The 13,213-nt window shown below is 42.3% G+C and overlaps 1 protein-coding gene across 1 annotated transcript in view; it reads right to left on the bottom strand.

The window, feature by feature from the left end:
- The window catches only part of Rec114 (REC114 meiotic recombination protein), a 116,672-nt gene that overhangs the window by 28,483 nt on the left and 74,976 nt on the right, over positions 1-13,213 (bottom strand). The gene's annotated exons all lie outside the window — the stretch shown is intronic.

Here is a 13,213-nt window from a genome sequence, read left to right as displayed (position 1 = left end):
AAACTTTTTGCTTTGGAGGCTTCTGTGAGGCAGCAACAGGAATTCAACATTGTTCCAGTAATAACATGTGGAATCATCTTAAAAAGCAAAACCTCAGTTGGCCATGGGGGCTGTTCGTACTACCGGTGCTCAAGGTCAAAGCAGGAAGATTGCTGCAAGTTCAAGGCCAGCCTGAGCTACATAGTGAGATGCTGTCTCCAAATGAAAGAGAAGAAAAGATAAAAAAAGAAACAGAAGCAGAAGTGAGTCCAAACTAATAAATAAGCCCCAAACTCCACCCCCGTTTAAAGTTGCTTGAAGTTGTAGTACAGTAGGAGGAATTCAGAAGAAGGAGTTAAGGTTATCAGCAACAACAAAAAGCCACTGGTAAACTCAAGAGGAATTTAAAGCTAACTGAAGGTGGTCACCTAGCTTAAGGGTGATGCTCTGAGACCAGAGGTTGTGGCATCTATCTGGGTCAATGTTGCCTAGGGCATCATGGGTCTCTCACCCAGTGTTGCATGGTGAGGAGGTTAGGGTTAGGACTCGTCCTCCATCAGAGGCAGTACAGCTGAGCAGAGGCCTGGAGTCCTTTTTTCGACTCCTTAAAGACTTAACCTGTCTGTATTGGGTACCGTTGATTAACCCAGTCCCCAGAAAGGAACTGGCCTCAGGGTAGGTGGCTGGATAGTCAGGGAGAGAACTCTTAGAGCCATGGACAAGGGCCAGTGTGGGGAAGAGCACACTCCCGACTCAAGGCTGTTCTGATGTCCATCTCAGAAGCAGAATTAGGTAAACAAAACTTTGAGATGTGGGTGAGACAGAGCAAAATGGACACATACCCCTTCCCCATTGAAAGTACTATTTTGTGGCAATTGTAGTGCAGTAAGATTGTTTTTTCCAACTTGTCAAATGGGATATGTCTTGTTTTTAATATAAAAATACTCTGAATTAAAAAAAAAAGTGAGACAGAGAGAACTGGTGCAACAGGGCCTCCAGCCACTGCGGTCAAACTCCAGACACGTGTACCACCTTGTATGCATGTGCGACCTTGCATGCTTGCATCTTTTTATGCATTTGGGTGACGTGGACCTGGAGAGTTGAACATGGGTCCTCAAGCTTCACAGGCCAGGGCCTTAACCACTAAGCCATCTCTCTAGCTCTGTCCAAACATTTTTGAAAAACATTAAAAAGAAACAGAAAACAAAATAAGAAAAAAGTAAAATGCTAAAGATATTGAATAAAATACCCCAAACTAGAAAACATAACCTACATAAAAGAAGGAATAATACAAGACAGGATAAATATGTGGAAACACGTCAGAGGCATTTTCTCTTATATTTTACTTCCTATAAAAGTTAAGAAGACTTCATTTTACATGTATGCGTCCTTGACACTACTGCACTGTGCTTAAAACAGGTTAAGCTAAGCTGACCACTGTGCCCAGCTCTTGTAGTCACAGCTGTTCAGGAGGCTGAGGCAAGGGGATCACTCAAACACTGAGGTTCCATCCAGGTCAGCCCATGCAACACAGGCCCCATCTCAGAAGAGAGAAGGGAGGATGGAGGAAGCAGGGAGGGAGAAGACTAAGCTAGCATAGTTTCATTTGTATGTACTGTACCTCAATTTTTAAAAACTCTGCTGCCAAATAATATGTTAGTGAATTTATAAAATATCCTTAAAAACCAATAAAACATAAGGAAAAAGAGCAGCAGGTTGTTTAAAAATATGTTATGAAGCTTCTAATTCTGTGTAACAGCATCAGCACAAGGAAGGGAGTGGATGCACATTACAGTGGTTGGTGACCGTGCAGGAAACAGTATGATGTGAAAAGCCAAAGGTGCATACTGCAAGCCCACAACAGCCATGTGGGAATGAAAAGGTATCAAGGCCCACCTGGGCTACTGGAAACCTTGTCTCCAAAAAGTGGGGAGGGCTGGATCAAGGGCTCAGCAGTTAAAGGAGCTAGCTTGCAAAGCCTGATGGCCTGGGTTCAATTCCCAAGTACCATGTAATGCCAGATGTACAAAGTGGCACATGCATCTAGAGTTCATTCATTTATAGTGGTAAGAGACCCTGGTGTGCTCATACTCTCTCTCTATCTAATAAAAGTATGTATATTATGTGTGTATAATATATATAAAATCTTGAATATACAAATATATACACTATATACACACACACACACATATATCTGGTGGAGCTGGAAAGATGGCTCAGTGGATAAAGTGTTTGCCATATGTACTTGAGTTCTGTGGCAGGTGCCTGTAATCCCAGTGTGCCTGGTAACATAGGAAGCAGAGACAAGAGAACTTTTCAGAAGCTGGTGGGTCAGCCAGCGTGGAGAATTCAGTGGTAAACAACAAGAGGCCCTGCCTCCAAACAAAGGGTGAGGACTGACATATGAGGTGGTCCTCTGACCTCTACCCGTGCACCATGCATGAACCTCACAAGAATGAATCAGTGATATCCCTCCTCCTCCATGGGTAAACAGGCAATGGGGCCTACCAGGGAACTAAGTCCGCTTGACTTCTCAGCCTCTAAAACTTTGAGAAATAAAATAAAGCCACTGTGTCAATCACATATAATGCTTTGTTATTGCAGCTCAAGCTATGACAAGCATGCTCATAGACGGTATTGTGATAGTTAAGATATTGATTCTTCCCCAAGTTGATATTCAATGAAATTCCAATTAAAATCTTGCCTCCTTGGTAGAAATTAGAAAACAGATCCTGAACTTAAATGGATATACAAAGGCTTAGATTGGTCAAAAATAGTTTGCAAAGGACAGAATTGAGGACTTCCACCACCAGGTTCAACACAACTAGAAAATGAAAGTGATCAAGACAGTATGGTTTTGGCATAAGAAGAGACATATAGAGCCGGGTGTGGTGGTGCACACCTTTAATCCCAGCACTTGGGAGGCAGAGGTAGGAGGATCCCCATTAGTTAGAGGCCACCCTGAGACTACACAGTGAATTCCAGGTCAGCGGGGGCTACAGCGAGACCCTACCTTGAAAAAAAAGACAGACATATAGTTCTATGGAGCAGAAGAATCCGGAAATAGATCTGTACCTACATGGCCAATTGATTTCAATAAAAGTGACAAAATGGGGAAAGATGGCTTAGTGGTTAAGGACTTGCCTGAGAAGACTACAGACCTACTTTCAATTCCCCAGTACCCATGCAAACCAACTGCACAAGGGGAACATGCATCTGGAGTTTGTAGTGGCTAGGGGCCCTGGCACAACCCCTGTCTCCCCCCTTCTCTCCTCTCTCTCAAATAAATAAATACTTTTAAAAAGTGACAAGATGACTCACTGGAAAAAAATACACATAAGTCTCTTTAACACATGGTGCTTGGGCAAATGAATTATCTGTATGTGAGGGGAGAGAATCTTGAATACACAAATATTATCTGAAAAGAAATCATAGGTCTAAACATGCCAGCTAGAACTACAAAGCTTTCAGAATAAAACAAAGGAGAATCTTTGTGATCCTCATGTAGCCAAAAGACTTGTGACCCATGCCACAAACTATGAAAAAAATGTCATAGATTCCATAAAATTTAAACCTTTAAATTTAAAAACCTCACAAAATTTAAAATCTTTACTTCTTCTGAAGACAATGCTAAGAAAATGAAAAACCAGGCCACTGATGGAGAAAGAATATTCACAATACATTTGTCTCACGACTAGTCTTAAATTTAGAAAAGTAAAATAAAATCTGCAAGTCAATAGGTAAAAGATTAAACAGCCACATTACACAAGAAGATGGAAATGATGGCAAAAATATCTTAAAAGGACCACATTAAGAGATACTTAGCCAGGCTGGTGGCACACATCTTTAACCCCAGCACTTGGGAGGTAGAGGTAGGAGGATTGCCATGAGTTCGAGTCCACCCTGAGACTACATAGTGAATTCCAGATCAGCCTGAGTTAGAGTAAGACCCTACCTCAACCCCCCCCGCCAAAAGACAGAGATACTCATCATTCAACATCAGAGAAACCACTACACAGGGTGGTTTGGAAAATAATTTAGAGATTGCATATAAAGTTCATATACCTACTGTACTACTCCCCGATGACTTCACATTTTTGTGTTTACCTAGGGGAAGTGAGAATAATACACATTCATCCACAAAGAAACATGTGTACTGAACTGTGATGTTAATAGTATCAGTGGGCGACAACCCAAAACCTGATGTCCATAAACAATTGAAGCAACAACTGGTGTGTAAGCACCCAGTGGAACTCTGCTCGGCAACCTGGATGTGTGGTGGACACCAGAAGCAACACGGGTGAGTCAAACACATCCCGAGTGGAAAAAGCCAGACACAATCAAGTTCATACCATATGATTCAGATTCTGTGATCTTCTAAAACTCACAATTTTAATTCATACTAACAGCAGATAAACCCGAAGTTCTGGGGCTGGGCATGGGGTAAAGAGAAGGGACACCTGAGGGTACTCAAAAAGAAGTTACCCATGTTGATGGAGGAGCTGGAGAGCACCCAGAGAACTTTCAGCATTTATGTTAATTAGACGTCAACAAAGGGAGGGTAACTAGGCTTCCCCACACCCTGCACTGACCCTGGAAGGGTGAGTATAAGGCTTAGGGAAGGGAAGCAGGAGGCGCAGTGCTTGTGAAGACCAAGAAGCAAGAAAACAGGCAGGACTCAGAAGTGCAAGCCGCTCCAGGGTGGCTGGAGGCTGGAGAACTGAATCATGCATAATGGCATAGAAGGGGTGGGGACAGAGAAAGGAACATTCTCTGAAAAAGGGCCTTTCTACTAAGCTAAAAGGTTGTATCTATTCAAACAATCATCATTTTTCTAGTTTCTCACTGTATGATGAAACAGTTTGATTTTAAGACACTAAGCAACTCTTGCATTCTTAAAAAAAAAATCTTCTTCGTGCAACATATTTTCCTTTGTAGGCATTCAATTTGCTACCTTTACATTAAAGATTTTTGCATCCATAAAAAGATGAATGACTCTAGGCCACCATTTTCCTTTCTGGAAGATTTTTTTAAGTTTAAAATATTTTTATTTATTATTTATTTGCAAGTAGAGAAAGAGAAAGTACACCAGGGCCTCTTGTTTTATTTATTTATTGATTTATTTGAGATAGAGAGGCAGAATGGGTGCTCCAGAATCAAACCTGGGCCGCCAGGATTTGCAAGCAAGTGACTTTAACTAATGAGCCATCTCTCCAGCTCACTGATAGATCTTTTATTTTTTGAAATAGGGTCTTATGTATTCAAGGCTGGCTTCAGACTTATCTTGTAGCTGATTATGACCTTGAACTTCTGATCCTCCTGCCTCCGTTTCCCAAGAAATACTAGTAATGTTTCTTCCTTAACTGCCTAGATGAATTTATCACCAGACAAGTCCTACTAACTTGATGTTTTCTTTATATATAAATTCTCAACAACAGAATCCGTTTCCACTAAAGAAATGGATAGACAATGTACAATTAAATTTTATTACACTAAGATTTTCTAGTCCTCCTGGTCTCTAGTCCTTCTAGCTTTGGTAACTTGTAGTTTTCCAGAAATTTGTGCATTTTACCCAGATAGCCTTATGGTATGATCAGGGTGTTAAATACCCTCTTCCATCTTTTTAAATATCTGCAGGCTGTACAGTGATAGTTTTGTTTTTCATGCATGATGTTATATTCCCCCCACCCTGCTTTTAAACTCGTCTTTGTAGAGGTACACCAACTTTACTAATCCTTTCTGAGATCCAATTTTGGGGCTTTGCTGATTTTCCCTACGGTACATTAGCTTCTAAAACATAGATCTCTTCTGTTTCCCTGCATGTGATTTGCTGTCCATTTTCTATCTTTTTGAGATGGTTAAATCATTGATTTTCAGTCTTTCATTTTTTCTAATCATAGAATTTCCTCTAAGCATCACTTAAGTCAAGCAATATTCATTTTGGGTACATATACTATTTGCACTTGAAATAATATGAATTCTATCATTTTTAGTATAGTGCTCTATATACAAGTCGAAATTGATTGTTTTGTTTCATCATCTATCTGCTCCTGATTTTTGCCTGCTCTTTGATTTGCTACTAAGAGGTGTGTTGAAGTCTCCCATGAGGACTATGGATTTGCCTGTTTCTTCAGTGTGTTTTGAAAAAATATTTTATTTATTTATTGAGTGAAAGAGAAAAACAGGCAGATAGAGGAGAGACAGCATGGGTATGCTCTAGCCACTGCAAACAAACTCCACACACATGCGCCACCGTGTATCTGGCTTTACGTGGGTACTGGGGAATCAAACCTGGGTCATTTGGCTTTGCCGGCAAGCACCTTAACCACCAAGCCATATCTCCAGCCCTGCAGTGTGTTTTATAGGTTAAATTAATCTTAGCTCATTCATTAGCTCCTCTAAGGAGACTTTCCATACCCATTGTGAAACAGACACTTGCTCCTCTGCACTCCCAGAATCTCTTTATACTTTCTCACCACACTAACCTCTCTGCCTGAGTGGCCTTCTTTGTGAGACCCCTTAAAACGTCTCCATCCATTAGCTCAAGAATGATATTCAGAACTTACATTTGATACATGAATGAAAAGAATGAAGTATAGCAATCCCATCCAATGGCATAAAGAAGAATGGGTTAGCTGGGCACACGCCCTTAATGCCAGCACTTGGGAGGCAGAGGTAGGAGGATTGCCATAAGTTCAAGGCTACCCTGAGACTACATAGTAAATTCCTAGTCAGCCTGGGCTAGAGTGAGACCCTACCTCGGAAAAAAAAGACTGAGTTGATTTTTTTAAAATAAACAAATATAAAGCTGAATGTGAAACTCCTAGAGCCAGGCATGATGACATCTATAAACTCAGTACTGGGAAGCTGAGGCAGGAGAATCATGAGGTTGAGACAAGCCTGGGTTACACAGTGAGACCCTGTCTCAAAAACAAATCAACAAACAAACAAAATCTACAAACTACATTAAAATATTATTTTAAAAGGTACTTATTAATAACAAATATTTGACAGCCAGGGCAAAGAGGGCTAATAGATCATAAAAGTCCATCAACACCACTACAAAGAAAAACTCCATGTAGGTCAGCGGCATAGCCAAGGTAAAATGGGACAGAGATGATAGTGATGGTGGTGTTACGTACAACTTCTGATAAACTGCCCCTGAAGTTCCCTGCCTTGGGTATGTTCACCAATCCTTAGTAAGAAATACAAAGTCTTGAACAGACATCCATTTGTTACATGATCTACTGAATTGACGGAAAGAAATTAATTGTGGTAAAATATAAAATTTACCTTAACCATGCCTAAGTATATGGTTACTGATATTAAATATGTTCATAATGTTGTACAACTGATATGTCCCATGTTTTTCAAGATAGTTATGATTCAGCGAGTGAGTAGCAGAACATACAGCAAGAATAGTTACCACCTTTCTCTAGCAGTAAGATTCTGATTCAGTGGTTACAGTAGCACATAGATACATGCATCTCTTACACAAAGAGACAATACTAGAGTGTACTGTAGAAGCAGGTGTGCAAACATACTGAGCTGAAGGCTTCTCTTAGCAATGACATGAATGTCTGATGTTTTGGCCTGCCTCACATGTGGGAAACATCTTCATTTTCCTCTGGGAAATTAGCCTTCCCCATTCACAAGATCTTCCTGCTCTAGAGGTGGGCAGGTGACTGGGCCTGACTGGTCAGCATGTCTAACTGCTTTTGACCAAAGTAATTAGTTTATGAATAAACTCAAGACATGAGATAGGTTTTGGTGAGAGCTTCTGCTCCAACTGAGGAGGAGGGGTTGCTTTTCCCTTAGGCTTGAGGAGGGGGATAAGATAAGATAAACTGGAGAGTTGCTCAGACCTCTGGGACAGAGCCTCCCTTACAGAAGAGCAGTGTTGGGAGAGATGGGCTGAGACAAAAGACACACATAGCTGATGACACTGTAAGAGTCCCTGGATTCAAGCGTGTTACAGGCTGCTCCTATCCCTGAACATTTCAATACTACAAGTCATTAAACTGTTTTCTTTTAAGCAAGATGGAGTAGTTATTTGCAACCCAGAGAGTTGACCACACAGCTGAAGAGGCCTAGCAGCAAACCTAGTTCATAGCAACTGCTCAGTTATCTACCCGAACTTCCCTTTCCAACTGCTGCAGCATTTTAAAAACTGCACCTCCAGGCTGGAGAGATGGCTCAGCGGTTAAGCACTTGCCTGAAGCCTAAGGACCCCGGTTCAAGGCTCGATCCCCCAGGACTCACATTAGCCAGATGCACAAGGGGGCATGCGTGTCTGGAGTTCGTTTGCAGTGGCTGGAGGCCCTGGTGTGCCCATTCTCTCTCTCTATCTGCCTCTTTCTCTCTCTGTCACTCTCAAATAAATAAATAAATGAACAAAAAAACCCTGCACCACCTCATTTAACAATTAGCAATTCACTTTTTAAATTTTGATTTTTTTTATTTTATGAGGGGGGAATGAATTGCCACGCCAGCATCTCCAGTCACTGACTAAAATCAAACTCCAGACACATGTGCCACCATGTGCACATGCATGACCTTGTATGCATGCATCACCTTGTACCTCTGGCTTATGTGGGGTTCTGGGGAGTTGAACCTGGGTCCTTAGGCTTCATATGCAAGCGCCTTAACCACTAAGCCATCTCTCCAGCCCTAGAAATTCACTTTTTAAACTTAATGTTGTAGCAACATGGCTGCCCATTCACTTCTTCCTTCTGTCAGCACTTGCGTCTTAGCTTCTGTGATCCCATACTCTCTCCACTCTCCTCTCACTCCCAACAGCTCTTGTTCTGACATCTTTGGCCTCCTCTTCCCCTTGCTCAATCTTCTGCCTTCTCTCAGGGTTGGCTTCACACAGCCACAGGCTCAATTATGATTTGAGTATCCCATCTCTAGCACAGACCTCACTATGACTTTCAAGGAAGCAGGAGGGCTGATGGAAAGACAGAAGGAGGGTAAATAGAACTGACATCCTGCTTGACAGTCTCAATGACACCTCCAACCCAACCATCTGAAGCCAGACTGTGGCCATCATGCACACCTGCCACCAGACCTGGCTCTTCTCTACGTTCCTGACCTCAGGGAATGAGGGAGGCCACCTTCACGGGAGCTGTGGGAACCAGAAACCATCACCCTCACTTGTAACTGACCATTAGTCCTGGAGACTTTCCCTCACATAGCTCTTCCATCAGGCCATTTCACCCACGTCCATACTTCATTCTTTCTTGATTTACTAAAATAAAATAGCCTCCCCCATAGAATTCTTGTGTGCTTTTGTCCACCCCTCCTCTTTCCCACACTACTGCAAAAGCTAATGTTTCTCTTTTTAAAAATATTTTATTTATTTATTTATTTGTGATAGAGAGAGGCAGGCAGAGAGTGAGAGAGTAAGAGAATGGTCACAGCAGGGCTTCCAGCCACTGCACATGAACTCCAGACACATGTGCCGCCTTGTGCATCTGGCTTACGTGGGTCCTGGGGAATCAAATCTGAGTCCTTTGGCTTTTCAGTCAAGCTTCTTATCTGCTAGCTTCTTATCTGCTAATCCATCTCTCCAGCCCTAAGCTAACATTTCTATCTAACAATGTAACTAGCTGTCACTCCCCAGCTTAGAACCATCAACAGTTTCCTATTTCATTCAAGATACAAACCTACAAACCGGATCTCCTCTGATGTGCAGGGAACATAGGAAGAGGGAAGTAAGTACCGCACACCTGACTGACAGATGGGGGACCTGGGAGGGAGACCACTAACTACCAAGACAGCCCAAGAACAATCTAATCCAGAAGCCTCTTAAGACACTGGTCTAAACGAGAGACACAGTACACACTTCTGGGTCTGGGGGAATGGCTTAGAGGTTAAGGCCTTTGCCTGCAAAGCCAAAGGATCCAGATTCGATTCCTCAGGACCCACATTAAGATGCACAAAGGGGTGCACATGTCTGGAGGTTATTTGCAGTGGCTGGAGGCCCTGGTGCGATCATTCTCTCTCTTTCTGCCAAATAAATAAATGATAAAATATTTTAAAAAAAGGACACACTTCTGCCCAATGTTGTTCTCACCACCCTCCAGGACCCTCCACATGCTTTGGGGGAGGAATGGGACTGGCTGAGAGTGGGCGGGGGGTCTCACAAGACACTGATGCTCTGACCTAGCCACAGCTCATAGGACACTCTTTGAGGAAGACTTGGGCAAATGGAACCTCATGTTTATGGGGTGTTTCATTCGCTGGAATGCTTTCAAGGCTCTGAAAGCTGATTTTGATTTACTTTTTCAATCTCATCTCTTTGGTAACCCTTTCCACACTGCGATTTTGAGTTTTACAGTTTAACTCTCCCAAGGAAATCTGTTCCACACTTCTAGGATCAAAAAAGTTCCTGGTAGGTTATTTTTGGGCTATTGGTGGGTTTCTCTCTAAAGTCTCCCTCATCTGGGGCTTAGAACACTGAGAACCAGAATGCTAATACTAGTAGCTTCAAGCAATAGAAACTGTCTTTATGTTCAGTCATTCTTTTTACATGTTATAATTTTTTTATTTATAGGTAATTTTAGATGTGTATATGATGTATTTTGATTATATTCCTCTCCCATTACCCTTCTTGTCCCCCAGCCTCTTCTACTGAACCCTTTCTTCTTCTCAAGTAATTCTAATTACTATCTTTTTTTTTTGTGACCCACAGAGCTTAATTAGGGTTGCTTGCATAAGCATGGGGGAGTTATACTAGGGCATGGGCAATTTAAGAGTGGCTACACCCTGAAGAAATGTCTCCCTTCTCCCAGCAATTATTAACTGCCAATAACTCCTCAGGGCTCCTTCTATGAGCTCTTCTACCATCAATGACAATGCTGGTGGACCCAATCTTATGCAGGTAAAACAGTGGCTATGGGGTCTTGAATGTAATGGTCATGTCATGTACAGAAGACAGCATTTCACAGCACTTCTCCCTATCCTGACTCACATTCTGTCCACCTCCTTTTATGCAGTACTCCCTGAGCTTTGGAAGGGGTGACATAGATGTCCCATGTAATGCTGAGTATTCAACATTCACTTATTCTTAGCACTCTTGACAAGCTGTAAGTCTCCCTAGGAGTTGCTGCCCACTGCAAAAAGAAGCTTCTCTGACTAAGCTGAGAGCAGCACTGACCTGCGGGTATACACATAAATGTTTAGGAGACTCAAATAAATAAATAAATAATTAAAAAAATGTTTAGGAGACAGCTGGATGGACACAACATATCCATTTCGCCAAGCAGCAGCAGCAGCGGCTTTCTCCCTAGGGGCAGTGACCCGGCAGTCAGTCAGAGGCTTGCAATACTAGTACCTGCTTCCTCCAGTGGAACTGGCCTTGGATATAATCAGAGAGCAGTTGGTTACTCCCGTAACAGTCATGCCACTGTTGCACCAGCAGATACATCTTGCCTAGCTGATTAGTCGTGTAGATCACAGGGTTCCACTGCTGGTTAAGACTACTGACGACTTTTCTCTCCAAGCAGCCTGCATACCACTTCTGGTACTATGAGAACCAGCCAGCAGGAAGAAACTTCCAACTTAGTTCCAGCTCCATCTTGATAAAATGGACTGTGGGCAAAATATAAAAGTATCTATTGTGTGCCCTCAACAGCATTCCATATTCATGAAAAGTTGCCTACAATTTAGTCAGCTGAGGCTATAAAACAAAATTTAAGAACAGCAGGCACTTACTTCTCACAGTTCTGAGGCAGGAGGTCTGGAGTCAGGGACAGGTGCAGTGTCTGGTGAGGGCCTGTTTCCCAGCTGATAGATGGCCACTTAATTACTGTGTTCACATGGCCTTCCTTTAGTGTGTGGGCAAAAGAGAGCATAAGCCAGGCGTGGTGGTGCATGCTTTTAATCCCAGCACTTGGGAGGCAGACGTGGGAGGATTGCTGTGAGTTCGAGGCCACCCTGAGACTCCATAGTGAATTCCAGGTCAGCCTGGGCTAGAGTGAGACCCTACCTTGAAAAACCAAAAAAAGAAAAAGAAAGAAAGAAAGAAAGAAAGAGAGCAGATAATTCTCTCCTTCCCACTTCCTACAAGGGCATTTCTCTCCCCAGAGGCTCCTCTCATGACCTCATCCGCACCTAATCACCTCCCAAGGCTTAACCTCTAAATGCCATCACACTGGGGGTTAGATATCTGCACAGGGACTTTGGAGGAACACAGTTCAGTTTATAACATTCCATGAGAGTCAACTAGTAATCAACCTGGGGAATTTATAAGCAAGGTCACTGAGATAATTCCTGTATCAACCTGGTAAAAATACAGATTTTAGGGCTGAGAGATGGCTTAGCAGTTAACGTGCTTGCCTGTGAAGCCTAAGGACCCACGTTTGACTCTCTAGATCCCACTTAAGCCAGATGCACAAAGGTGAGGCAAGCACAAGGTCGCACAAGCCCACTTGGTAGAGCAAGCATCTGGAGTTCAATTACAGTGGCTGAGGCCCTGGCTCACCAATTCTCTCTCTCTCTCTCTCTCTAAAATAAAAAAAAATTAAATACAGATTTTACTATATTTGCTGAAATATGTAAACTTTTTACAAATTTTTATTTACTTCTTTATTTATTTGTGTGTGTGTGTGTGTGTGTGTGTGTGTGTGTACATGCCAGAGCCTCTTGCCACTACAAACAAATGCCAGACACTTGCACCACTTTTTTCATCCAGCTTACATGAATAATTTAGGAACTGAACTTGGGCCAAGCCTTAGCCACTGAACAATCTTCTCAGCCCAGGGTCTTTTGATTTAAAATATATGATATTAAAAATCTGTTGGTGGATGGAGAGATGGCTCAGGAGTTAAGGCACTTGCTTGCAAAATCTAATGATCTAGGTTAAATTCCCTAGTACCCATGTAAAGCCAAATGAACAAAGTGGTGCATGCATCTGGAGTATGTCTGCAGTGGCCAGAGGCCCTGGCATTACCAATCCCTTCCCAGCTGATTGCAAATAAATAAATAACAATATTTCTTTTAAAAACTGCTTGGCTGAAAATACTAGAGAAAAACATAGCAATACACTAAAAATGCTAGGCACAGGGAAGAGCTTTCTGAACAGGACTCCAATAAAACTGGGAACAGTTCGAAGAACCAACAAATGGGACTAGATCAAAGTTTTTGTTAAACAAAGGAAACTATCATCAGAGCAAACAGAAAGCCTACAGTATGGGAGAAAATCTTTGCTGGTTATTCCTCTGACAGAGGG

The sequence above is a fragment of the Jaculus jaculus genome, chromosome 10, assembly GCF_020740685.1.
Source record: "Jaculus jaculus isolate mJacJac1 chromosome 10, mJacJac1.mat.Y.cur, whole genome shotgun sequence".
NCBI classification, from domain to species: Eukaryota; Metazoa; Chordata; class Mammalia; order Rodentia; family Dipodidae; genus Jaculus; species Jaculus jaculus.
Note: the sequence above shows the minus strand (reverse complement) of the source record. Positions and strands in the feature narration are given on the sequence as shown.